The 26,779-nt window shown below is 41.2% G+C and overlaps 1 long non-coding RNA gene across 1 annotated transcript; it reads left to right on the top strand.

The window, feature by feature from the left end:
* Positions 1 to 1,873: 1,873 nt before the first annotated feature.
* On the top strand, positions 1,874 to 26,208 carry LOC309519289. Its single transcript, XR_014213783.1, has 3 exons — positions 1,874 to 1,978; positions 16,799 to 16,892; positions 26,167 to 26,208. It is a non-coding gene; the product is annotated as an uncharacterized lncRNA (long non-coding RNA).
* The last annotated feature ends 571 nt before the right edge of the window (positions 26,209 to 26,779 follow it).

Here is a 26,779-nt window from a genome sequence, read left to right as displayed (position 1 = left end):
AATTTCTCTATAAGAGGTCATTTAAACAATAACTACAGTAAAATATTATGGTTCTTTCACTTTTAGATCGTAATTTGTTGTGGGTTTCTTTGGTGGGGGGGGGGATGTTGTTCATACATAATGCCCAAGAAGCATTTGTTCTCTTGAAAACACAAAGCAGTATGCTTAATTAGGAAATATTTAAATAACCAAACTGCCATGCTTTTTTCCAGGTGCATTATTATTTTAGCACACTACATGGATGAGTCTACTGTTAATGATGGTTACTCAGTGGCTGCTTTTTGCCAGAAGAGTCATTCCCCTGCCAAAATGAACTGAGATTTCATAGTGGAGATTGAACAACCCCACATCATAGCTGTCAAGCGTCCCTTATCCCAGCGCCATGTCCCGCTGCTGTCCCTTATTGATGATGTCCCTTAAATTTCCCGGGTTTCAAAGGAAGCAGCTCCTCTCCCTCCCTCCCTGCTGGCCAGGGAGGAGGGAGGCTCCAACTGTGTTGCTTGGCTGCATTGCTCACCCAATAAGAAGTCTAAGAACGACTAGGGGGTGGGGCTTGCATGCCTTGTGCTAATCAAATCACCTGCGTTGCCTGGGGACTTGCCTTTGCTCAGCGCTTCCCAGCGGAGAGGTGACGGTGGTTTTCCTTGAGGCTTGAGGCTTTGTTTGGCTGCTGGCTGGGCTTTCTGCCTTTGGCTCGGAGGGGCTCAGAAGTTGAACATACCTGTGCCCGGGAAATCCCTTATTTTGGCTGCTGATCCCTTTTTTTTTTTTTTTTTGGAGGCTGCTGGTCCCTTATTTTCAAATCTGTAAGTTGACAGCTATGCCCCACATGCTGCAAATTCACCTCCCATTTGGGGTGGTGACATCATCACCACACTTATTCTCAGAGGGGATTTGTGGACTCTGAGCTACTTAGTTCACCCAGTTTTGATGATGTTATAGTGACAGTGGTGGATTTCGTTCCTTCCTCCCTTTCCTTTTTTCTGTCCCTGGAATCACATTCTGTGGGTAGAAAGATTGCCATAATTCTTGCTCCAAGCACCACAGTTTTAGTTTTAAATACAGGTGCCACCTCCTCGACTTTCACAGGTGGTAGCTTTTAAAAAGTATAAGGAAGAAGGGAGGGGAAGTCATTGCTGCTATGACAAGTACCCTCAGAAACCAGAAAACTCAGATAAAGTAGCTCAGGCCACACCAACTTCCCCCACCAAACCATGGGAAATCTAATTGCCCCCTGACCATTGACCCTAGCCATTATATAATCTTCTTAATTTATTATTTTTCTGACTTGTTTTTCTTGTTTGACTTCTTTAAGAAATGTTATTTTGCAAAGTTAAGGGTGGTGAATCTGTGGTTCTCTAGATGTTTGGGGTACTGGTTTACATATCTGCTTGATATCCAGTGGCTTGTGTGCCTGAACAAGCCACCCCAGATGAAACACCACAGAGAAAGTGCTTGTATTCCTTCACCTCATGCCCCAGTGCTTTTAACAGCACCAGCTCTCACATTCAGCTGCCAGTCTAGTGCTGAGGAAATCAAGTAGCATATTGAATGTGCCCAGCTGAACCTACCTTGTGTTGTTAAGTCTAACTCAGAGAAAAGGCCTTGAAAAACCATTGCACAGACTTCATATCCTGCCACCCCAAACAGCTCGTGGCAAAGAATGCTTCCAGAGACAGTGGTAAGACTAACACAACTGACAGCCTGTCAGATGCGATGACACATTGGCACAGACAAAAAAAGCCATGGAAGAGTTGCATTCGGAACATGTTTCCTGAATTCTCAAAAAGTAAATATTTGTTTAGGAAAATAAATATCTATAATGAAGCCTTTCTAGGAGCTGCCTAGAAACAGAGTAAGTGAAATAGGGACTACTTAACGAATCAGTGAATTGTCTGTCCTCAGCTCCACTACACAGGGTCTGGAAGAAGAAATGAAGAGCTCTACTCACCTAAGTACAAAATGGGTGCTTTTTAAGGTAAGCCAGGAAGCACTGATTATACAATTGTGGAAGGAGAACGGGCCCGAGATCAATTAATTAGCTATTTAATAACTTGGATGGATTAGCGCATGATGGTTTGGAGAAAAGTCCATTGGCCTCAGTTTATCGTTTTATCTGCTTCTGCTCAGGCTGCAAATGATTTTGCCATCTGTTTTCCGCTCTGTTGTCTTGCAGTCTACAAGATGTGCCCTTTGGCATTTTATTTTGGGTGGGGAGAAGAAAGTATCAACTCGATTTCTGCTTGTGTGTTGACGCTTGCTGCTAGTCATTGGCAGGAGTTCTTACTGGTTTATGCAACCACAGGGTGTTCAGACAAATGACTTCTGCTTAGCTTTCATTGTCCAAGAAAAATATTGCATACAATTTCCTATAAAATATAACCGGAGTTAACTGCAAAGTCTGGAATGGCTGCCTTGCTTCTACAGCCTGTTACAAGATTGATTCTCCTACTGATTGAAGATATGCTTTCATTCTTATGACATATGGATTTAAATGACCAGGAAAATCTTGTTTTTATGTCCCATATTTTAAAAAATATATAAGGAAGCATAATTTAAATACAACCATCTTGAGTTGTCCTTATTAGTGTTATAAGCTTCAAAATTAGTACTGAACTCTAATGTATTTTAGAACCTAATTTTGTGTAGCCATGGGAGTATAGAGCCATGGGAGTATAGAGCCACGGGAGTATAGAGCCATTGACTGAGAATGAAAGAGGCATGAGTAGTGTGTCATATATGGATCAAGGATTTTTAGCGCCCACTTTCTGTTCCAGATCCCCATGATCCCTGTGATGAACCCCTATATTCTTATTGAATGCAATAACAGCATCTGAACTACCCTGGGATTATGCATCCCCTACAGTGAATCCTAAATAAACAGTTATGAGCTATTTTGTTTCTGTATATCTGTTAAACAAGATGAAAATTGAGAGGATAACGGGCATAATTACTGATCACTGTGCACATTCACCAGGCATCACAAAGAATGTGCAAATAATCATTCCACGAAGAGGGAATTGTGCACATTTACCAGTCAAGGTACACAAATCCCCAACAACCCTTGGGAAATGTGTATATCTCAGCTGAATTTTGTACAATCTCCAGCTGAAACAGACATCAAAATTATTACAAATTTATGAATATTATCCTAAATGACATGCACAAGGCAAATTAAATTAAGATGTTTACACATTTCTACTCTGTGCTTTTTAGCTGTCTTGTAATTCCCATTCAGTGTTTGGGGATTTTCAAGGGCATACAATATTGATTTCTATTAAAATATTGTTGACCTATTTTCCTATTTAGATAATGAAGAACCATCATATGTTACACCATCTGAATATTTAACATTCAATAAAATGAATGATTGACAAAATCGGCCTTGCCATGAGCACTGATTCTGACAAGCCATAGTGTTGGTTTGATTATATGTTCCATTACTTTCTGTTATTAACAGGTTGTTTCCCTTCCCCTTTTCAAATGATCTCTATTATTATTATTATTATTATTAATTATTATTATTATTATTAAAAACTCCTCCTGTTAACATACAACTCATACATGGTACTTTCAGCAGTATTGAGCAATAATGTATTATTGCTGATGGTTGAGTAAACACACACACACACACACACACACACACACACACACACTTAACATAGGATGTCATATTTCATGTATTAAAAGGAACCATTAGGCATTGCACTATTCCAGCACGAAGATAGAGCTGTCATATCTTCCAGGAACTGGTGATATCATGGATCTGACTACAGGGCTGGAGGGCATCAGTGTAGAAAATAAACCCATTTTTTTAAGCATTTGGTTATTAATTGTTTTAAGGTTCTAATAATAACATTTCCCCCCCCCCCCCGGAACAATTTCAGCTAGACTTTGGTACAGAGCTTGAAATACAGTGATATTCACATGAACACCCCGCTGGCAGCACATCCAGTGAGCATGATATTTCAACTGAGGGCATACAATTCCCATTAGAAATGTTGCAGTGAAAAATATACAAAATGGTCCATGATAAAATGCTTTGGTTTGTCTTAATATTTCAGTTGAGCAAGGCAGACAGGCAAAGTCAGCAAGAGAACCTGCTCCAACTGGACTGCTCCCCCCTCCGGCCAATTATACGTTTTTATCATTTGTTTTAGTACTTTACAACTGCAAACCGCTTTGGCAGAAAGGCAGTATATAAATGTGATCAGTCAATCAATGGGAGTCTTTATGGCAACATGACATTCCAAACAGACAATTCCTATGTATCTGTTGATGGGGTTCGTTTGGCTAATATTCTGCACTGCATGATTTTTTAGCAGCAATTGCTGGGCTGGAAGGAGTTGGGCATGTGTAAGTGGGTCTTCTCAGTGGCAGCACCCTAACTGTGGCACTCTTGCCCAACTGCACATTGCCAATAAAAAGGATGAACTAGGACAATGATTTGCATATGTATCACCGCAATGCTTTAGAGGGTTTACAGAAAACAGAGTGGCCGTTGCTCCCCTTCTGAGTTTTCCGCTCTATTGTTACATTAGAAATAATGAGACATCTTAAGTCTTCATTTGTGCTGGGTGTCAGATGAAGCCAAAGAATATTCCTTTTAATCAGGAATCCTGCAGCTTTTTTTATTTATTTCCTTTATTCCAGAGCATGGTGATTTATTTAGAGACTATGGTAAGAGATAACATAGCATCAAAGTGATCCCCCCAATCATCCAGCCAAGACGTTGCATGTTTTCTGTGGCGATATGAATCTTCAGTATTGGATCCATCAGCAACACCCACAGGGAAGAAGAGGTATTCGCGGAGGGTAGCAGAATATCTTACTGTATAGTGTGAAAAGTGGCTAGAGACATTCCAGGTATTTACAGGTTGCCTCCGGCAGTAAAACCCTGGAGCCAGCCTCATCTCTCTGTTCTTACATAGCCAGGCTAGATATCTCAAGCTACAAAGATCACATATGGCGTGCAGAAGAACACAAAGCAAATAGGAACCATCCATCCTGCTTACAGTGAATAAAGGATTTTAGACTGTCAGTTGTCAGAAGGCTCTGATAAACTGTCAGATTCTGCATTGTCAGCACAACTGCTGTTAAGAATCACTGAAATTACTGAAGATTGCCTGCCTATGCCATGCAGGAAACCAAATCCTTGCCTCGTCAAGCAAAGCAAGGTTTACCCACCCCATCCCAAAACAAGTTATTAATTAGGTATTCTCTGCCACCTCACTATCGTCTACTTGTTGCAGTGCCCAAGGGCAAAAATTTCCCCAACAGAGCTCCACTTAACAATTTGTTTGTAGTAAAATGTGTATGCAAGGGAAGCATGTTGCATTGCGTGAGAAGCGTATTCTGTTCAGCGCATTGTGCGGACAGGGTAGAAAAGGCCGAAAAATCAATGGCTGCAGTCGTGCTTTCATGCATCAAGTTATAATGTCTAAGCCAGGGGTCAGCAAACTTTTTCAGTAGGGGGCCGGTCCACTGTCCATCAGACCTTGTGGGGGGCCCGGACTATATTGGGGGGGGGGAGATGAAGGAAATTCCTATGCCCCACAAATAACCCAGAGATGCATTTTAAATAAAAGCACACATTCTACTCATGTAAAAACACCAGGCAGGCCCCACAAATAACCCAGAGATGCATTTAAAATAAAAGGACACATTCTATTAATGTAAAAACACGCTGATTCCATCCGCGGGCCAAATTTAGAAGGCAATTGGGCTGGATCTGGCCTCCGGGCCTTAGTTTGCCTACCCATGGTCTAAGCTTTTAACTCTCAAATATGTGGCATTCTGGAAACAAGAGACCTCAAAGAGACAGATAAAACTTGCATTAGCAAACAAACAAACAAAACAAAACAAAACAAAACAACCTCTCTCTCTCTCTCTCTCTCTCACACACACACAAACTTACACACATGCTAGCTGGGATGAGGCTTTCATGTTTTCCAATTTTCTTTCTGCAAAGTTTCTATAAGGTTGTCTGGGCTTAGTGTCTCTAAGTCAAATGCTACCAACACACATGAAGATGACTCAGAAACCTCAATTAGTCCTAAATGCAGCAGCCAGATTACTGCCTGGAGTTCCCTTCAGATCTCATATAACCCCCGTTTTAAAACAGATGCACTGGTTTCTGGGTCCAGGTCCAGGTGCTCAAAACTTGAAATGACTCAGGCCCCAAATACCTCAAAGACTGCCTCCTTCCCCACAAACCTCTTTCAGGTGCCACCGCCCTCGGAATCTCAGAGGGTAGTGGGCCAGGAGAGGGCATTCTCTGTGGCAGCCCCTGAATTGTGAGCATCCCTCATTATGCAGCTTCTGGCAAATGCTTAAGATGCTCCTCCTTATCCTGGCTCTTGACTCTTAGATGTATATTTTTTAGGACCCACCTTATTTAGGGAATTTGCTTTAAACTGTTTTTTGTTATTATGTTTTAATTGTTGTTACCTACCCCGGAACCTTAGGTTGAAGGGTGGGTCATTAATTGTAATAATAATACTAATAATAATACTTACAAAACTTCATGAATTCGTTAGAATTAAAAAAATGTATTAGAAGTGTCTGCTTGTGACGTAGTTTCCTTCACAGGCCCCTTCCATTGTGCAGTACTATTTCATAATAAACGAATGGAACAGTGCAGCTGTAGTAGCACATTCACTGCACCAGATCCATAGAATCTAAGCACTTCTGCTCTCCAGGAGTACACTACAAGCTTCTTGCCCTCATTACTTATCTCAATGGATCAGCTCCATTCTGCTCCACCCAAGCTGGTTTTAGTTTGCTGGGCCTACAATCCATGGCAAATGAAGATATTCCCCATGGTCCTTCCATACCAAGTGGTAACAAATCAAACAGAGCCCTATGCCATCTAAGCTGCACCAGCCTTTTGGCAGAAAAGTATCATTTTGTTCCGACCGCAGACTTGCTCAGACAGATTGATAGAAGAGCTCATATTCAGAGGCAGCACTAACAGTCACTTCAGCTGAACCAGGGAATTGATGGGGAATGGAGTGGCATGCGGCAGAAACAAGGCTGCACACAAACCAGGCACTTAAAGCATGTTCAAAGCACTTGAGAGCTCCCAGATGATCCCGGGAACTATAGTTTAAGGATGCTGTGAATTGTCGCTCTGAAAGGGTAAACTACAATTTCCAGGATTCATTGATGAAAGCAATTTGCTTTAAGTGCATGGTGTGTACAGAGCCCAGGACACAATACTGTAGCAAAAATACTGTAGCAAATATATTTGGACAGCAGCCCTACTATACAGTGGTACCTCAGGTTAAGTACTTAATTCGTTCCAGAGGTCCGTTCTTAACCTGAAACTGTTCTTAACCTGAAGCACCACTTTAGCTAATGGGGCCTCCTGCTGCTGCCGCGCCGCTGAAGAACGATTTCTGTTCTCATCCTGAAGCAAAGTTCTTAACCCGAGGTACTATTTCTGGGTTAGCAGAGTCTGTAACCTGAAGCGTATGTAACCCAAGGTACCACTGTACCAAATAATATTTATGAATAGTTAATTCAATTTCAAACAGCTGATTATCTGGACCATGTTCATTCCTTTTCATTTATTCACATGACTAGATCTTTTTGTGTTCAAAATTGTTCTGGGAACAAAGTACAAATTCCACAATTGCACAGGAAATCATTCCCTTTAGCGACACATTTGCTTTGGTGCTCTTTATTTATTCATTGTCCCTTTAATGAATAATCATTTACTCAGGTAGAAGAAACGGTATTAAAGGCTACTGATTGACCATCCACAACATCGAATTTGTGCTATATGATTAAGTTCTGAAAGTAAACACTATAATGCATTCATGATTGCTGCATTTAATAGCTTCGATGAAATCTACATAATACAGAAGCTCAAACGTTGTCCTCAGTACTTCTCTAAGTTGTATGGGATAGGGCAGCTTGCTCAGTTTTCCCAAAATGTGACTTAACTATTATGGCTATGACAGCTAGTGAGCTGTTGTTGTTGTTAGAACCTCCAAAAAGAAAAAGAAAAGTTGCCTGACATTCCCAGGCTTAATGCATTTTTAAAATCCTTATAAGATAATTTTGTTCAGGAGTTCTGCGGGCCCCTTCACAACATGTCTCTTTTCTGCTGGTGGTTCTTCCTCTCCCTCCCCAATTGTTAACTTCTCTGCTTCCTCTCCCTCTTGAACTTTGCCTCTCACAATCTCATGGGCTCTTCATTTCTCTTCACTTGTTACATTCTTCCATGCATGAGGCCAGAATTCTGATGGTCAGGGGAGCTGAGCAGCAATGTGGATATGATTTAAATCAAAAGCAAATCAAATTGATTTAAATCACTAGTCAGTAAGACTTGATTTAAATCTCTTTTTTAAAAAACAGAAAGGGATTCCTGCTGGTATAATCTTAATATTTTCAACCAGATGAAGGTTTCATTTTTGGAATAATAAATTTTCAGAGTAGTTTTTACAGTTATATCAAAGATTACTGATAGACAGATAATTATGAAATTATTGTGAGGTTTAATAAGTTAACTGTTTATATTTGGACAACTTTTTTTGCTGTACTTCATTGGAAAGAGAAAAATAATCATTTCCTCAATAACAATTTAAACAATTTATTTAACTAAAACAATAATATTATAGCATATGTATCCATGTTTGTTAACTGATGTGGTTCAACATTTTTAAAAAACAAACCCTTAGTCTGAGTTTCAGCACACATGAAAAACTTAAAACAAATCCTTATTTCCTAATGGCCTTTGGACTATAATGTACCGTATTTTTCGCTCTATAAGATGCACCAGACCACAAGACGCACCTAGTTTTTGAGGAAAAAAATATTCTGAATCTCAGAAGCCAGAATAGCAAGAGGGATCACTGCACAGTGAAAGCAGCAATCCCTCTTGCTGTTCTGGCTTCTGGGATAGCTGTGCAGCCTGCATTCGCTCCATAAGACGCACACACATTTCCTCTTACTTTTTAGGATGGAAAAAGTGAGTCTTATAGAGCAAAAGATATGGTAACTTAAGTAGAAAACTATTTTTGGAAAGATTTTTTCCCTCCAAAAGCATTTTATTTTAAAAATCCAATTTAAATTAAAAAACCAATTTAAATTTAAAAAATCTGATTAAATTTTTAAAAATCTGATTATTATTTTTTAAATCATCGATTTTTATCCACCCCGCTGAGCAGTTACTACAGCCTGAACAGATATCAAATATTAAATAAAGCCCTCCCCTTTTGGGTGCTCAATTTCTTCATAACTTGGGGTTGCACCCAAATTAAAGAATCCTCCTTTTCTAGTTCATTGATGGACTTGTTTCGGCTACAAAGCTATCAGAGGGGAAGTGGGATTGCAGCTACTCTCCCCTTCCACAGCCTCCACTTGTCCATTGTTTCTGTATGCATAGAACTTACGCAGGCAATGTAAGCACATATTCTCCAAGTACACAAAATTGCTAACTCTGGGAATGTAAGGGATAAGGAAGAAGGCATGGGCCCACTTCTCCCTACCTAACATTATACAGCTTCAGGTCTAGAGAAAAGGGATTCCATGCTACCTGTCTAGCATTTGTGCAAAAAAACCCCACAAAAGTTAAGTCCATGTTCCTATGTGATTACTTTCACATAAGTCATAAACATTTCTACTCCTTTCCCTTTTTTAATTTATCCCTTAGTGGTGAAGCTTTTATTGAAATCTTTTTCTTGTGTGTGTCTGAAGCTCCAAGCCTTTGGACTTTATTGTGTCCCCTGTGTGGCTCCATGTCAGTATTACACTGTGAAAACATTCCCATTGATCCAATCCTTTGATTATCTGAGCGTTTCAGATGTCACATAGACTGTACAGATAAATGAATCTGTACTGTAAATGGCACAGACTTTATGTTAGCGCTGAATGATTTGAAGGCTGGCTTGATGAGTAAGATTTGTCTTTCTCCAGATCCAGAGACTGACTGTCTTAAAGTACTCAAAAAATCATAAAAAAGATCTATTCTTGTTGATGTGCAGTATTTGGATTAGAAGCTACAATTATGATATAATGGGGAAAAACTGATTTAAATAAATACAGAATACAGAATATTTGTCACTTAAGTGAAATGTTGAAGCTGCAAAGAGATAGAGGGAAGTCAACTAAAAAGCAGGGATTCAAAGTAGTTTTCCATGCTTTAGGGTATGCCGCTAAAGGAATCCAGGGGTCTGGGTCCTGTCCGAAGCCTACGAAGGGGCTAGGGCCATACCATGACCAGGGGAACCCTGAGGTGCTCAAGTTGGTTCATGGCGGCCAGGCTGCCTCTTCAGGAGTTTACCCTTGCCTGACTTCCAGCAAAGCAGGCAGGAAGTCAGATATACTCTTGCTTGCCAGTGCCTAAGCCAATAGCGCTCACATTCTGTAATCAATAAAGTTGTGGCCTAAATCCTAAGGGAGCTGGGCATGTTTAGCCTGGAGAAGAGGAGGTTAAGGGGTGATATGACAGCCATGTTCAAATATATAAAAGGATGTCACATAGAGGAGGGAGAAAGGTTGTTTTCTGCTGCTCCGGAGAAGCGGACACAGAGCAATGGATCCAAACTACAAGAAAGAAGATTCCACCTAAACATTAGGAAGAACTTCCTGACAGTAAGAGCTGTTCGACAGTGGAATTTGCTGCCAAGGAGTGTGGTGGAGTCTCCTTCTTTGGAGGTCTTTAAGCAGAGGCTTGACAACCATATGTCAGGAGTGCTCTGATGGTGTTTCCTGCTTGGCAGGGGGTTGGACTCGATGGCCCTTGTGGTCTCTTCCAACTCTATGATTCTATGATTCTAATTCACCCACCAACATTAACTTTAATCTCTGTGTCCTTGTGTCTTTATTTCTCAGGAGTGGGCTTGGGGGGCCTCGAAGCTCAACCTGGCGTATAGAATATTCAAATTACTGTTTGTATCCTTTGAACAATTTTGTATACTTGACTAATTCTGTTTCATTTTTTATTATGTATTCCTTTTAGTTTTTTTCTTTTTATATTTTCAGTTTTTTGTATTTTGTATTTTTCAATATTTAGATGTAATGTTTTCATGCTTTTCTGTAATTTTTAAAAATGCAATGAAGATTAAAAAAAAATAGAAGCTACAATTATGCTGCTATTAAATGTCCAGCCAGATGGTTCTCAGAACTATTTATTTCTAAATGATTATTCATTAAAGGTCTCCCCCCCCCTCTAAACCCTCTCATATGAGCATTGCAAATACAGTTGCAGGTTTCGCTGATCTTGTACCATGCATTTTGCCACCCATTCATTGCTATTTTTCATCTAAAATGGGACAGGTTATGGATTGCGTTTCTGGGTCATGGAAAATTTTAATGGCTCGCGATAAACAGGCATGAACAAGTTTGAATTTTAGGGAAATACTTCAGCTACAGGCATTGAGGTGCATGTTAATTGGTTTCATTGCCAAGAAAAATTGCACTGCCAATCATTATTACTAACTAATGGAGGTTGGCATGACACTGTACTAAAATAAATGATTATTCTTGCTAACTAGCAAATATTCTGTTTTGTGGTGCATTATGTAACAAGAGAGGCAAAGTGTAAAGGTACAGGGCACAGAGTGACAGAGGAATTTAACAAACAGTCAAAAAAAGATAAAGATGACAAATAATTAAAAGTGAGTGGATAATTGGAAATCACGACTGCAGAGCATCAGGCTTTTGTCAGCTGCCCCCTTTTTTTCTTTCATAACACTTAGCCCTCATAAATCTTTTCTCATTAATCATTACCACTTCTTTTTAAGCAGTGGGCACAGAACTTGACTCTATTTTGGGGGGGGGGGATCTTAAATGTCTTTCTTTTTTTTTAACCCAACAACTCTCATTCCCCAGTATAATAAAGCCCATTTATTTCAACACAAATGCCTAGGAGTTCAATCCTTTTTCCCAAGGGGAAAACATGTCGCTTCTGTTAATATGTAAAATAATATGTTGCTTCATGTGAAACATCAAGCAGCATACCCTTTCCACCAGGGAAGCTCTGTCCAAAATATATTGGTAAAGCTACCCCTGCCCGTACGGGCCAGTCTTGCCAGACTCTAGGGTTGTGCGTTCATCTCACTCTAGAAGCCGGGAGCCAGCGCTGTCCGCAGACACTTCCGGGTCACGTGGCCAGCGTGACGAAGCTGCTCTGGCGAGCCAGCACCAGCGCAGCACACGGAAACGTCGTTTACCTTCCCACTATAAAGCGGTACCTATTTATCTACTTGCACTTAAGGGTGCTTTTGAACTGCTACGTGGGCAGGAGCTGGGACCGAAAGACGGGAGCTCACCCCGCCGCAGGGATTCGAACTGCTGACCATGCAATCAGCAAGTCCTAGGCACTGAGGTGTTACCCACAGCGCCACCCGCGTCCCCTTATTAGGTCATTAGATATTGCCATTTTCAATTTGACCAGAGCCATTTAATAGTTTAAAGGTAAAGGGACCCCTGACCATTAGGTCCAGTCATGACCGACTCTGGGGTTGCGGCGCTCATCTCGCTTTATTGGCCGAGGGAGCCGGCGTACAGCTTCTGGGTCATGTGGCTAGCATGAATAAGTCGCTTCTGGCAAACCAGAGCAGCGCACGGAAACACCGTTTACCTTCCCGCCGGAGAGGTACCTATTTATCTACTTGCACTTTGACGTGCTTTTGAACTGCTAGGTTGGCAGGAGCAGAGACCCAGCAACGGGAGCTCACCCCATCGTGGGGATTCGAACCGCCGACCTTCTGATCAGCAAATCCTAGACTCTGTGGTTTAACCCACAGCGCCACCCGTGTCCCATTTAATAGTTTACAGTACTGATAAAATATGGGTCAGGTGTTACTCTCCATTCAAAAATACAAGCAACTGAATTTATAGTAGAAATTTTGAATTACTAAATAAAATGCCAGGCTTGGTCTCTCTAATATTCTATAAGTGATGGTTTTATCCAACATTGTCTATCAACAGTGTTTAGCCATCAGTTCCAAGTATAGCTGGTGTCTTTCCCCATCTGTTTATGGCAGCATGGTTGTTGGGTACTACCCAGCTGTGATGTGCCTTGCAGTGCTGAACGAAGAAGTAGCATTGCCATGAGCAAAATAGCTGTTCCACTGGAGAAATATCACTGGGTTTAGTAAGCATATGTCACAGCTGTGAGCGGGTTTCTCAAAAAAGGAAAAGGAAAAAGAAGAAGGGGTGAATTTCCTCAGATGGCATCACTCCTTGTCAGTTAAAACAAGACCTCCCTTGTCCACCAGAAGTACTCTGGCTCACTCTCACTTGGAATAAGAAATCTTCCTGCAGCGACATCCACCATGGAAACAGCAAATGTATTCCAATTCACCCCTCCCATATGATACATGTCAAACATGAGGTGCTGAATTTCAAGTAAAAACAAAGCAAAATCTGTGGTATGGAGATGGAGATGGATGGAGATGGTATATGAGATAAACACCCCAAAATAAGATAATTCCGGTCACAAAAATTAAGGACAGGTAAGCCTGAATCTTGTGACTTAAGACAATTTCAAGCAATATTCATTTCCAAACAAACAGGGAACAGAAACAGCAGGGAAGAGGTTGTCTTCCTTTAATGATTAAATTAAGAGGTGGGGTGGTTTGCAGATAAAACAATGAAAAACCATTCCAAATATAAAAAGCAATGCAAGCATTTAAGTTAAAAATCAGTTCCAGTACAGATGCAGACAGGTATAAAGGTTTTTAGGCTGGTTAACACTAGGTGTTGACAACAACTCTGTTTATTGCTGCTCAGCAGGCACCCAAGAGAGCTGCAGAGCAGTAGGGAGCCACCAACAAGGATGAGAGGCCTTATTTGATGGAGAAAGCAATACAGAGTGGAATACAAACATGATTAGCATGCTCTCCTTGTGGTCTAGTCTTCTGATTTATGCCAGCCCTTCTCATGGAAAGAGCTACTGCTTGAGCTGGTTCATTAATGACAGCTTTAAGAATCATACTGCCTTATGCTGCAAAGCTAAGTAAACTGTTAGACTTATGTGAACTCTAAGTTAGGTGTGGGGAAACTGTGACCTTCTAGATGTTGCTAAACTACAACCCCATCTTTTCTGGTCATTGGCCATGCTTGCTAAGGCTGATAGAATATGCAGTTCAGCAACACCTGGTGGGCCAAATTTTCCCCATTCTTGCTCTAAGACAATAAACTCTTAAGAAGCAACTATACAAAGCAGCCATATTTATATTCTTAATCACGAGACCAGTAGGCATGTTCAGAATAACTTCATATAGCAGGAGTGTGTAAGGGAACGTTTTTCTTTCTCATTTGATTTTGATCTTCCATTTCTTTCTAGAGTGATTATTGATTTTAGGATGTGCACTTGGTCTTTTTCATTCTGTGCTGCAAAGAATACACAGTTTGGGTCCTAGCATTATCTGTATCCCGAGACGGTTCACATCAGGCCGCCATAGCTTAATGCTTGCAGTCTTAATAAGGTGGACTTTTAAATTAAGGGCATTAGGTTGAACATGAATCTCCCATGGGCAAGTTGTTATTAGAAGAAATGGGATAATATCAGATATCCTTTGTACCGCTCACTTCCTACGAACTAAGCAATTATGAAAATATTGAATCAATATTCTATTACTTAACAGTATTATCATGAACTATATTTATATTCTTAATCATAGTTCCTTCAAAAGTGTGGTGATAAGCACTGCAAATGACTTCAGAACAACTTCATATATCTGAATGGCTTGGAAGGCTTCCAGAACACTGCAATCAGCCATGGCTGCTTGAAGAACTCCCAGTTTATCAGTCTTGCTTATCTGAAGCTCCCTAGGCCAGAATACTAAATTTATTTTTATTTCCTTAGGAAGATTTATACAACACTTAGTTTAATAAAACCCTCTAAGCAGTTTGCACAAACTATTTGTTATTAGGGGCTGCCAACCCTGCTGGCTTCGCTCACCAACCCTCCCCCCCCAGCCATCAACCCCTTGGACAACCCCCTCCCCCGCACCAGTCCGACCCACATCCCTTTACACCTCACCCGTTCCATTTCTGTTGGGTAATTTTACATGTAAGCACAACTATTTGGGAGTAAGTTTATTAAGACCAATGAGATTTGCTTTCTAATGAGGCTAGGAAGAAAAGGGGTGTAAGGACCTCTTTATAATGCATTTTAAGGTGTAGATTTAAAAAAAACAACTTAGGTGTGCCTCTAAAATGTAAAGAATAATTGTGGAAAAACAAGTGCATATACCTGTATTATACTGGTACCAAGAGAAGCCAGGTTGGCTGCAACTGCCTCAAGCACACTACAAATGCTACACTGTGGCAAACACTTGGGTAAGTTTTTCCAGGCAGTTGTAGTGCAATAATTTATTTGATATTTGCATTGTGTTTATGTTACTATTTATGTTGTTTCAGTAAGATGTATCATATCATACATTTTTCTGTTAAAGAGGCCTGCCAAGCAAAATGTAAGCCATGATGATATATAAAGTTTCTCATCTCCAGGGTTGGGTTTTCTCCAGGATAAATAAATACTAGAGGAAGTTCAATAAATACTCAGTAAGTGCAGCATGACATAAGGATAGGCTGACTTCCCTTGAGACTTGGTATCTGCTGATGTACTTTCCAAACCATTGTTTGAAATTGCTATCATGCAAGTGGCCACATTTTGCACTACAGTGGTACCTTGCGTTAGATACGCTTCAGATTACATACGCTTCAGGTTACAGACTCCGCTAACCCAGAAATAGTACCTCGGGTTAAGAACTTGGCTTCAGGATGAGAACAGAAATCGTGTGGTGGCAGCGCAGCAGCAGCAGGAGGCTGCATTAGGTAAAGTGGTGCTTCAGGTTAAGAACGGACCTCTGGAATTAATTAAGTACATAACCAGAGGTACTACTGTACTTGTTTTCTGGACACTAGTGGCATTTAGCTGACACGGGTGCTTTTCAGATTTGATTGCATGTTCCAGTTAACCCTTCCCTCTCAGCTCTATTATTTCTTCATTATTTCTCTCACACACATGCAGGCTTTCTGTGAATGGCTCCTGAAAAAAATATGAAAGGATTTCCTCCCACTGTGTGACTCCCATGCCTGCTCAGATTGACTCAGGAGGGTGTCAGGAGAACCTCCAGAACAGCACATGGGGGTCAGAAAGGGGAGGTACGGTAATTCCACCAGGCACAGGAATTATCGCTCCATTTGTGCACATGGAACATACATTTACGCCCCCTAAAATACACGTCTGTGTTTTATGCACATCTTTTCACCAGAAAATCCACCACAAAAATCATAGAAGTGTGTAATCAGGTTGTTAGTTATGTTCCAATCCACATATACTCTAGGACTTGTGAATTATATTAGTTCACTTGAAAATATAAGCTGCATGAATTTCTCCTGCCTCCCTACCTCTGCCTCCAAACATATACCTATGAATGCTTTGATAAAGACCCTCTTTAATTAGTTCAGTCAGCTGAGACAGCCAATATAAATACAGAGATTTGCGATAGTCAGACAAGGAAGATCTTTAAAGCATAAATAGTGCATACAAAATGACTTATATCCACTCCTTCACCACCTGCATCCTCTGAGTGCACATTCATTTGTGTTGCATAAACTGTGACACAGAACATCTGCCTCTGGGGAAGAAAATCCCAACCGTGATATATGCCATTCTCTTTAACTATCTGCTCAGTAGGATGAAGTCTGATTATAAAGAGATTAACTAGGCTTAAGCAGACATACGAAAACAACCATGAGGGATCCAAAAACTTGTTCTCACTAGTGTGTGAAGTAGCCCTATCTAACTAAAGCTGTGTTCTTCTCTCCCCAGCATGCAACGGATATTCTTTCACACAGGATGCCTCAGAATGTTGTGGGATTGCAAAGCCAAATTATTTCCCCGGTTCTCAGACCTGCTCTTTAAGGTGAGTGTTTTACTTTATTTATTTTGGTTTTATTGCACATACAGTTCAGCCTACTTAAAAGAAACATATGAGACAGACAATGACTTTAAATAGCAGGATATAGTTACCAGATTGTACTCCTGGTAGTTATTCCAATTGCTATTATCTGAGGGAAAATGCTGTGATAATTTAAGTGCAATAAAGTAATTCAAGAGAAGGCAGCACATCCAATACTTTATAGTGAGCAGAATCATGATGGAGTTTGCAGAGTGAATGTTAATTCAAGCACCTTATTGTACCTCTGGTTTTCGTTAAAAAAATGATTGTGAGTTAGTTAAGGAACATGGCAAGCATTATAATAAGGTTTTGACTTGCTTATGGAACAGGAATGGGCCAATCCAATGGCATGATTCATTATTAATCAGTGTTTTAGATAACCTAGTTACCTAAAAGCTACATAAATAGTATTATGTTCTTGCCTATAAATTGATCCGTACAGTTTTGTGTGCTACAGTCAATAAGCTACCATCTCTTAATTATGGCATAATTCTGGATAAAGAAGAAATCATTATCTGTTTACTGTGGACATTGCATACAATCAAGATAGAGATTACTCTCCAACATACAAAATGAGACCATCCAGACAAAAGAAAATATTCTGGTTTCCGGTACATACTCAATTCCATTTTGAAACCTATGGCATTTTGCAAAATGCACAGGCCACATCCAGTGATGTCTACCCACTTCTGCATTTGGGCTGCAGGTGGAGTAGATGAAGGAGAAGCCCCATTGTAGCCTGCTTATGCTACACTGGACTTCACGCTGTAACTCTGGCTGGATTGTTTCAAAAAAATTCATGTTACAGGGGCTTAGCTGCCTCCACACCGTAGAATAGTAAATGGGATATTTGAATGACATCATGAACAAAGCACACACACACCTTCTTATTTTCCCTATTGCTTATACCAGGCAGAGGCAAACTCTTTTTTTTTTTTCACCCCATTGCGGGTATTCGAACCGCCGACCTTCTGATCGGAAAGTCCTAGGCTCTGTGGTTTAACCCACAGCGCCACCTTTTCCCTTTACACGCCTGAGTTATCCTTAGACTGAGAGAGAAGACATCTACAGCTGTAGATGCAATATACTTCGAACTAGTCACACATGAGACTGAGGGCTGCTCCGGATGACCTGCTTATTCAGCATTCATCCTGCTTTGCTTGCACAAAATTTACAGAGTGATTAGATGATATCCATACACTCTGATTTGTTTACCGGGCAGTTATATGACAATGAGCATTCATCTTGCATTCGTCCCGATTTGCTTGAGGGGTATTTACTTGCCTTCCTCTCAATCATTCCTGCATCTCATACTTTTCAACGCCTTTCCCCATCACTTTCCAAACCACAAAACATTTTATTTATTTTTATTTTGCGTATTTTTAAATAGGCAAACCTAAAGTTCTGGAAGGCACCTGAATCCCATCTCCCAAAATACTGACAGACTGGTGATCCCCTGAAAGAGAGGGCTCGCCTTTCACACACTTTAAGAACCTTTATATTAGAAGAGAGTATTTTTGCGATAGCTAGGAAAGCTATCAAAACTCTGCAAGCAGAACATAAGAAGTGAATCATTTACAAGTATCTTCAAAACCAGGAAGATTCTGAAATTGTAACACCTCAGGTTGTGATCTTAACAGAAACCACACATTCTTTAGCTAGCTATAGTTTGAGTAGGAGGCCTCATAAGGTAACCTTGTGCACTGCAGGGAATAGTTGCTGCTGAAAGGCTCTGCCATCTGTGTCAGTTCTGTGGTAATTCCCTTGCACACCACTTTTAGCAGATGCTACCTTTTGAATAAGATATAAATTGAAGCCCTGACCAGGCGTAATCTCTAGAATCCCCTTTGGTGTTTGTTGCAGCAGGTATAAGATTATTCTTGCAGTCTGTGCCGTGATAAAAAGAAGTATAATTTGGGCCATCAATATTCACTTCAAACTGCCCCCAGTTTAAACCTTACATATACAGTGGTACCTCAGGTTAAGAACTTAATTCATTCTAGAGGTCCATTCTTAACGTGAAACTGTTCTTAACCTGAGGTACCACTTTAGCTAATGGGGCCTCTCACTGCTGCTGCACTACTGGCATGCGATTTCTGTTCTCATCGTGAGGTAAAGTTCTTAACCCAAGGTACTACTTCGGGGTTACCAGAGTCTGCAACCTCTAGTGTCTGTAACCCGAGGTACCACTGTATAGGGCTTCCTTTCATATTTCCCAGTGGACTGTAGTTGCATCACTGATTTTAGAAGGAAAATTCACCAATATAGTACAGGAGAATCGCCGCAGTAAACTTGCCTCTGCACTTAATCCATCAATAATGTAGTAAGAAGGAACAGTCATATTGTAGCATTATTAAGGGGAGTGCAACCACTCCCCCACCACTTACAAATTTGTCAGAAATTTCACACACAGAGAACAGAAAAATGGTCATATTTTGTTGGTGTTATATGTGTGTATGTATAAAGGAGAATTCCTGGATGCCAAGAACAAAGTCTGGGGCAAGTACTCTTTGGTAACAGAACCCCAGCATAGATTTAAAGTCACAAAATATGCAGCAAAGTGTGGAAATATTGGCTGTTAGATCTTTAAAATATGTGCCCCTCCAAGTGAGTTGCAAAAATGTCCCCTTCAAAGGTTTCCTTCAAAGTTTCCCAGTTCCCTCAGCATGGGAAAAAAGACCACGTGTTTGGCAAATAAAAGAATGGTTTACTTACAAACGCTTCAAAGGTCAGGTTCACGTCCTTCGGAAAAGTTGCACAGGCAGTAGAACTTGGCTTAGTTACAAAGTGGTGAAAGTTCCTAAATTATTGCTGTAAGAGCTCAAGAATTGCTGATGAGAGCCAAGCAGCTCAAACCTCGTCACACAGCTGAGCTTCTCAGGTGGACAGGAGTGCAACAATAAGCTTGATTACCCATTTCCTCTTAAGGTAAGGGGAGTGACGTAGCTAAGCCTAGCTGAACAGCTTGCTCTATGGTATTAACTCCTTCATGCATTAATTAGATTTAAGCATGTTTGTTATATGAGGCTGCTAATCCCCCCCCCAATGTGTGTGTAGAGGTGGGTTCAACAGATTCAACAGACCATGCAAAAGGCAGGCTCCTCAACTTGCAGTCAAAGTAGGTCTTTTTCGACCTGGCCTGGAAGGGCAGGGCCCTGACTGACTCCAGCTGCAGCTGCTAAAGAGGCCAGAGGCCCTCTTGGCTGGGAATCCTGGAAGACATGCTCCCTGCCTTGCAGGCCTTTCCCCACAATTTGTAGAAATTGTTCAGTTTTGTTGCGTACTTTTTATGTTTTATTTATTGTTTATGACTACTTTTGTTTGTAATTATATAAGATGCCTTGAGCATGGTTTTAACTATGCTAAGGTGAAATTCCTATAAAATTATGTATGTATGTATCTATGAGTTTGGGGACTGATACTGCATTCCTGCACCCCAACGCCATAGAATTAATCTGTGGTACAGAACAACAACAACAATTTATTATTTATACCCCACCCAAAAACATGTTGTTCTCTGAAAGGGACCAAGTTGTTGGTTACTGGGGAGAAATGACACTGTTCTCCTCAGGAGACTTACCAGTAATTCTGTAACAAAGACAGATGCATGGGACTGTATATTGGTCAGTCAAGAGAACAAGGGAACAACCAGGGTTATTTAGAAAAGGCTTTGCTACTATAGCAGTGTGATTGCCACTAGCAGCACGCAACTTTGTGCACCCGGACACATACAATCATTTTTTGTTTGTCAAGTGGCATCTTTGTGGTTCAACTGCTGATCGTGTCATTGAAAGAAATAATTTTGCTGGCGCAGTTAAAACTGGATCACAGTTTGGGGCATTTTGCAACAGGCATCAGTGGACAGTGAATCAAATCCTAGGTCCCATAAGCAAACATTCCTGTCATATGGGTAAAATGCCAATAAGGAAGAAAACCCTTCACCATACCATCTTACTGATCCCAGAAATATATATATGGATTTCATGTCACCTGCTTCATTGAGTCAGGCAGATTACAGAGCAGCCCAGGTTGAAAATCCTGCCCTCACCTTCCCCTGCCAATCTATTTGCTATAGCTACACTTCAAACAAAAACAACACAGGCTGCCTCAATTCTAGAATATCATTTCAGAGTAAAATACAGGTGACAACCAATGCCACACAGCACACTGTTGGAAGTGTATCTTTGGTGTGAGTGTGCGCGCACCACCCTAGCATTTGGCTTAAAGGCTTGAAAAATATCAGCAACATTCTACATTGCAAGGTTATTGCAGTGGTGGCCAAACTTGGTCCCCCAGCTGTTTTGGGACTACAACTCCCATCATCCCTAGCTAACAGGACCACTGGTCAGGGATGATGGGAACTGTAGTCCCAAAACAGCTGGAGGGCCAGGTTTGGTCACGTATCTGTTGCCAGCACAGCCCTCCAACCTGCAACTGGGCTCTAACACTGAACTAGATACAGTCATACCTCATGTTACAATTGCTTCGGGTTGTGTTTTCAGGTTGTGTCCCACGGCGACCCGGAAGTACTGGAAAGGGTTACTTCCGGGTTTCGCCGCATGCGCAGACACACAAAATGATGTCACATGCATTCACAGAAGCATCGAGTTGTGACCCACACAGAGGCGGGTTGCATTCTTTTCAGGTTGCGAACAGGGCTCTGGAACGGATCCTGTTCGCAACCAGAGGTACCACTGTATAGCTTCCAGCTGAGAGCCCCATCAAACATAGCTACCAGCTGCCATTGCTGAGGCCATAAGAGGGAGAGGAAGGCTCATTCTTGCACCCCTCTAATGTGCCTGGATAGATACCGCTGCAGCTCAGAGCCACTGCTATGTTTATGGAGACAACTTGTCTTGTATTTGTATGAATCTAATTATTTTTTTATATAAGCTGCCTTGTGGTGTGGAGGGTACTTTGCCCTGAAAGAATGAATGTGATGGATGAAAAATCAAACACACCCACACCCATAGGTTTGTTGCATTCTGCTCTCTCAACCCAACTTTCAATACGGGGATAAAAGCAGTGGATACCACTGCAGGGTTGTTGTAAGCTGTTCAGGGTCTGATCTTGTATTCAGAGCTGAGCTGTCATAAGCCAGCACTTTCCAAATCACAGTTGCTTGAAACCTTCAATGTGGAGAACCCTCTGCTTCGGAATTTACATTCAAATGGAATATTTTAAAAAACGTTTCACACTAGATAAGAAGTGAGAAAGTGCATGGATTCTCTTTGCTGCTATTTGGGGTTGGGGTGCAGATGTTAAACACACTGGTCCCCAATTCTACCTACATTGCATTGCTTCATGGATTTTTTTTCCAGCTTCTGAGTGTGATCCAGGAAGTGACTTATCTGGGCAATGATACTGTTCTGTCTGTACCCTTTTAATCTCTATGCGTTTCTTCCTGCTTCCTTATTTTCCACCTACTTCATTCCATGTGTTGTCAGCCCCCTCCTCAAATCAACATTCTGAATCGTTATGGGGCAGGTTTGCAGGGCTTCCCAACCTAGGCTTCGCCCATAATTACATTGTATTTCTGAAACCCTTGGGGTTCTCCCCAGTTGTCCCCCACTTCTCTCTAGCGTGTAGATGCTGCCATTGTAATTGCATATATGAAGGCACTCTCCTCTAGTCTGGGAAAAATGGGTCCAAAATTGAATCACTATTTTATCACAGAAACCTTGCTTCCAAATGTAAGAACCATATCCTCATTTCATCTAAGCGTGCCAGCTGGATACTCTAGCTATCTATTTTCTGCTTTACAATTTTCAAGAATCGCTCCTGAAGCAGGTGAACTTTTCTAAATGTCAGCTGAAGGTCCACTGAATCCCCAGTTCACTTTCTTCAAAGCTAATATATGTACATGTTATCTTGACCTGATCTTCTATCTAAATGCATCTTGCCATTTCACAGCAAAGTCTCTTGTTCTCTATAATTCTCTGCAGCTCCATTGTTTCTAGGTCATCTTCTGTTGTCTGTTGAAAGCTGACCCTTGACTTAGCCAGAAGCCTAGCAGCAGTATAAAATAAGTATTCCTATAGACTGTGCTCTTTAAAAAGCCACAAACTAAGATGTTCTCTGTGTTCACTGTCAGGTTCTATAATACATATTTGACAAGTACCCTAATTATGCAGCCTTCAGAACACTTGCAACCATGTCGTTGCGTACCGCCCAATAAAATCCTGTTAAGATTTTATCACCTAAAACAGGGAAAGAGAGGGAAGGGGCAGGCAGACACTAAAAAATAGATAAAGGCATCCCAGTATTTAACTGATTCATCCACTTTTAGGTCAAGTTTATTTCAATGGGAGAAACTTAAGCAACATACTGTTATAAATTGTGGGTGCTAGATTTCCCTAAATTCCTGGAGAGTTAAACTGGAAATCAGACTCTTAATAGTTGGCCTCAGCTTCCTGTGTTCAGGTGATTGCCTGAGCCATTAGAAGAGAACAAAGACAGGGGGATGGGACATAAGCAAAGACAGTGTGCCAGCTGGCAAATGGTGGGAGCTGTACCCTGAAATCTAAATCAGCACAGAGTAGAATTTAGGATTGCTGTTGGGGATGATATAGGATGGACAAAAAGTGGCATTCAGTTAAATGCCGCAAGCTACACAGAGTAGGAGCCATGGCTGGGGTCTATTTAGATCCAAGGCTACAGCTATGGAAGAAGCAAGATTCTTTTGAAGTGTAATGATGGGAGGCCCTCCATCACTGGCTCAGATTGTATATATGTGTAAATAAACCATGTATCATAAAGACACCACAGTCTCCGCTGTGCCTTATTTTCCAGAAGGAAACATAGACCTTGGGTAAAGGTAAAGTACCCCTGGACAGTTATGTCCAGTCAAACTGGACTATGGCGATCATCTAGCTTCAGGCCAAGGGAGCTGCCGTTTGTCCACAGACAACTTTCTTGGTCATGTGGGCAGCATGACTAAACCACTTCTGGCGCAATGGGACACTGTGGCGAGTGCCACACCACAAGGGTGCTTGGAACCCCTGGAATCTTGCACGGCTCAGAGACTGGGGTGGCATGCAACAATACTTAATTCTCCCACTAGAAGTGACGTTGTGATGGGAAAATGCTTAACTATTTATCCATAGGGCTTTCTTGGTGGCTTGAAGTATAACGTGAGGCTCTTTTATACCAAAATGTCAGTGAAACACAGTGACAACATTAAACCTATCCTCCAATTTCTCACGTGCTTTCTGCTTCAGAGTACTTCAGAATTTTAGTGGAGCACAGGGCTCAGTTTACCTTACAATTGTGAGGTAGCCAAGGATGGATAAGGGGGGTTGAATCTCTTCGGCTCCCCATACCCTTTAATTCAAGAATTGGATTTCAGACTACTATCAGTGCAATCCTATACAGTACATGTCTGTTCAAAAGTAAGCTGCTTTACTCCCAGGTGTAGGGTGTGTGTGTGTGTGTATGTGTGTGTGTGTAGGATTGCAGCCTGCAGGGTTTTTCGACATGTACTAAAGCTACGGCGCTTACTGCTATATTGCTGTGTTCTCTGAGGACCCTCATCAGCATTTTAACCAGCTGATAGAAGAGTTCTGTCGAAGAAACCTTTTGCAATCAATATTTCATAGGAAACTCTGAATTCTCATTGAGCCCAAATTGCATATCTCAAACAGCCTGAGTTTCTGAGAGCACCAGCAAGGCAATCTGTTCTTATTGCTACAGAGTGAATATGTCATTTTATGCATAGTAGTAATTTTGTGCAGAAAGCTTACCTGATGTCCCAGCTTGTCCCAAGTACTAAAAAAAGAAAAGAAAAAAAGAAGGTATGGTCACAATATCTTTTTATTCCATCTAAACACCTGAGAAATCTCACCATCCTTTAATATAAAACGGAAAGGATACCCAACTACTAGAAAGAAGAACTTTTATAAAAGAAAGAATGTGGAATAGTACGAAAAGAAAGGCATATTCCTTGAGTTAAAAATAAATAAATATTTCTGCAAAAGCATGCAATCATATTTGGTCCCTAAAGCAGCTATTTCTTATATGTTCTTTCTCTGTCACTCCTTTCTCTGTTTCAAGTATTCTAGTGTGGTAATTCTCAGTCGAGCTGTCATAGAATAGGATATAGCCCAGTACGATGCTGAAGCAGCCTTTTTTTTGAGGGGGGGAATTTAATATATTCATAACAGGTTAGGCTTAGCATATATATATATATATATATATATATATATATGCTTTCGTAGATTTTCACGGGTACAGGAATGCAGGTTTTGGTGTCTTCGGGTGTCTTCCCGTGTAAGAGTCGGGGTGTCTGGGCAGACACCCCGACTCTTACACGGGAAGACACCCGAAGACACCAAAACCTGCATATATATATATATATATATATATATATACACACACACACACACACACACACACACACACACACACAGACACATCATGAGTATTAATTACTCATTAGTCACCTGGAATCTCTTTATTTGAAATGTTCATCTGCCATTTCCCCCATTGCAAGGAGTGAGATTACAGGGAACCAAGCAGAGGGCCTTCTTGGTAGTTGTGCCTGCCCTGTGGAACACTTCCCCATCAGATGTCAAGGAAACTACAGTGGACGCTCGGGTTGCGAATGTGATCCGTGTGGGAGGCACGTTCGCAACCCGCAGCGCCACGTTTGCGCACGCACAAGTTGCGATTCAGTGATTCTGCACACGCGTGAGTGCCAAAACCCAGAAGTAACCTGCTCTGGTACTTTCGGGTTCGGCGCAGTGCGCAACCCGAAGCATCTGTAACCCGAGGTATGACTGTATCTGACTTCTAGAAGACGTCTGAAGGCAGGCCTGTATAGGGAAGTTTTTAATGTATCTGATGTTTTACTGTGGTTTTGTAATTTGTTGAAAGCTTCCCAGAGTGGCTGGGGCAACTCAGTCTGATGGGCGGCCGATAAATAATAAATCATTATTGTTATTATTATAAGCATCTGGCCAAAGAACGCCCCCCCCCCAGAAAGATACAGACTAGAAGCTGTTGTCCCTGCTCAGTTGCCTGTCAATGCTGCCTACTTCCCACTCCTTGCCAACTTCTCCAAGCCTCTCCCGTTACATTTCACTCCAAAACCCCATCATTTCCCAGATCCTTTAAGCCCCCCATATTTCCACAGATCATTTGTGTCCCTCCAGCCCTGCTTTATTCAACCCTCTGTTGTTTCGAACTGCCATTTTAAAGCCTGCCTTCTCTTGTGCTCCCCTCCCCAACTTCTTTCAAGTCCGGGACTGTGATGCAGCACCACAAACCCTCCAATCGGAACTGCACATTGAAAACCGTAAATCTGTATGTATATGAGAATGTGTGTTTATGTGTTTACTGTGATCGACAAAACAGAAGGGTTTTGGGTTTTTTTAATGTGGAAAAAGGTTAGGGCTCCTGTCATCATCAGCTGCTCTGATAAAGATTAAATGATGCCATTTCCAAAGTAGCAGTGATAAAGCTTTGAGGATGGAATGCTTTCAGAAGGGCTTTATTCACTGAAGTCAAGCATTGCTCTAGGTTGAGACTAAGGACATATTAACAATGCATGTCTTCAACCTGCCACCTTGGAAATGGCATCATTCTCCTTTTATTAGAGTAGCTGATGAAGGCAGAAACCAGAACATTTTGCAACATTTAAAAATGCTTTGTTTTATTAATCAGAGGAACATAGAGATTATTTTAATGCAAGATCCTGAGTGATTGTGTGTGAAGTACTGTTTGATGCTTTTAATCTATCTATCATCCATCTATCTATCTATCTATCTATCTATCTATCTATCTATCTATCATCTATCTATCATCTATCTATCTATCTATCCCTATCTATCTGTCTATCTATCTATCTATCT

Source organism: Podarcis vaucheri (assembly GCF_965113315.1).
Source record: "Podarcis vaucheri genome assembly, chromosome: 1".
Classification (NCBI taxonomy): Eukaryota; Metazoa; Chordata; class Lepidosauria; order Squamata; family Lacertidae; genus Podarcis; species Podarcis vaucheri.
This window is presented reverse-complemented; position numbering and strand designations above follow the sequence as displayed.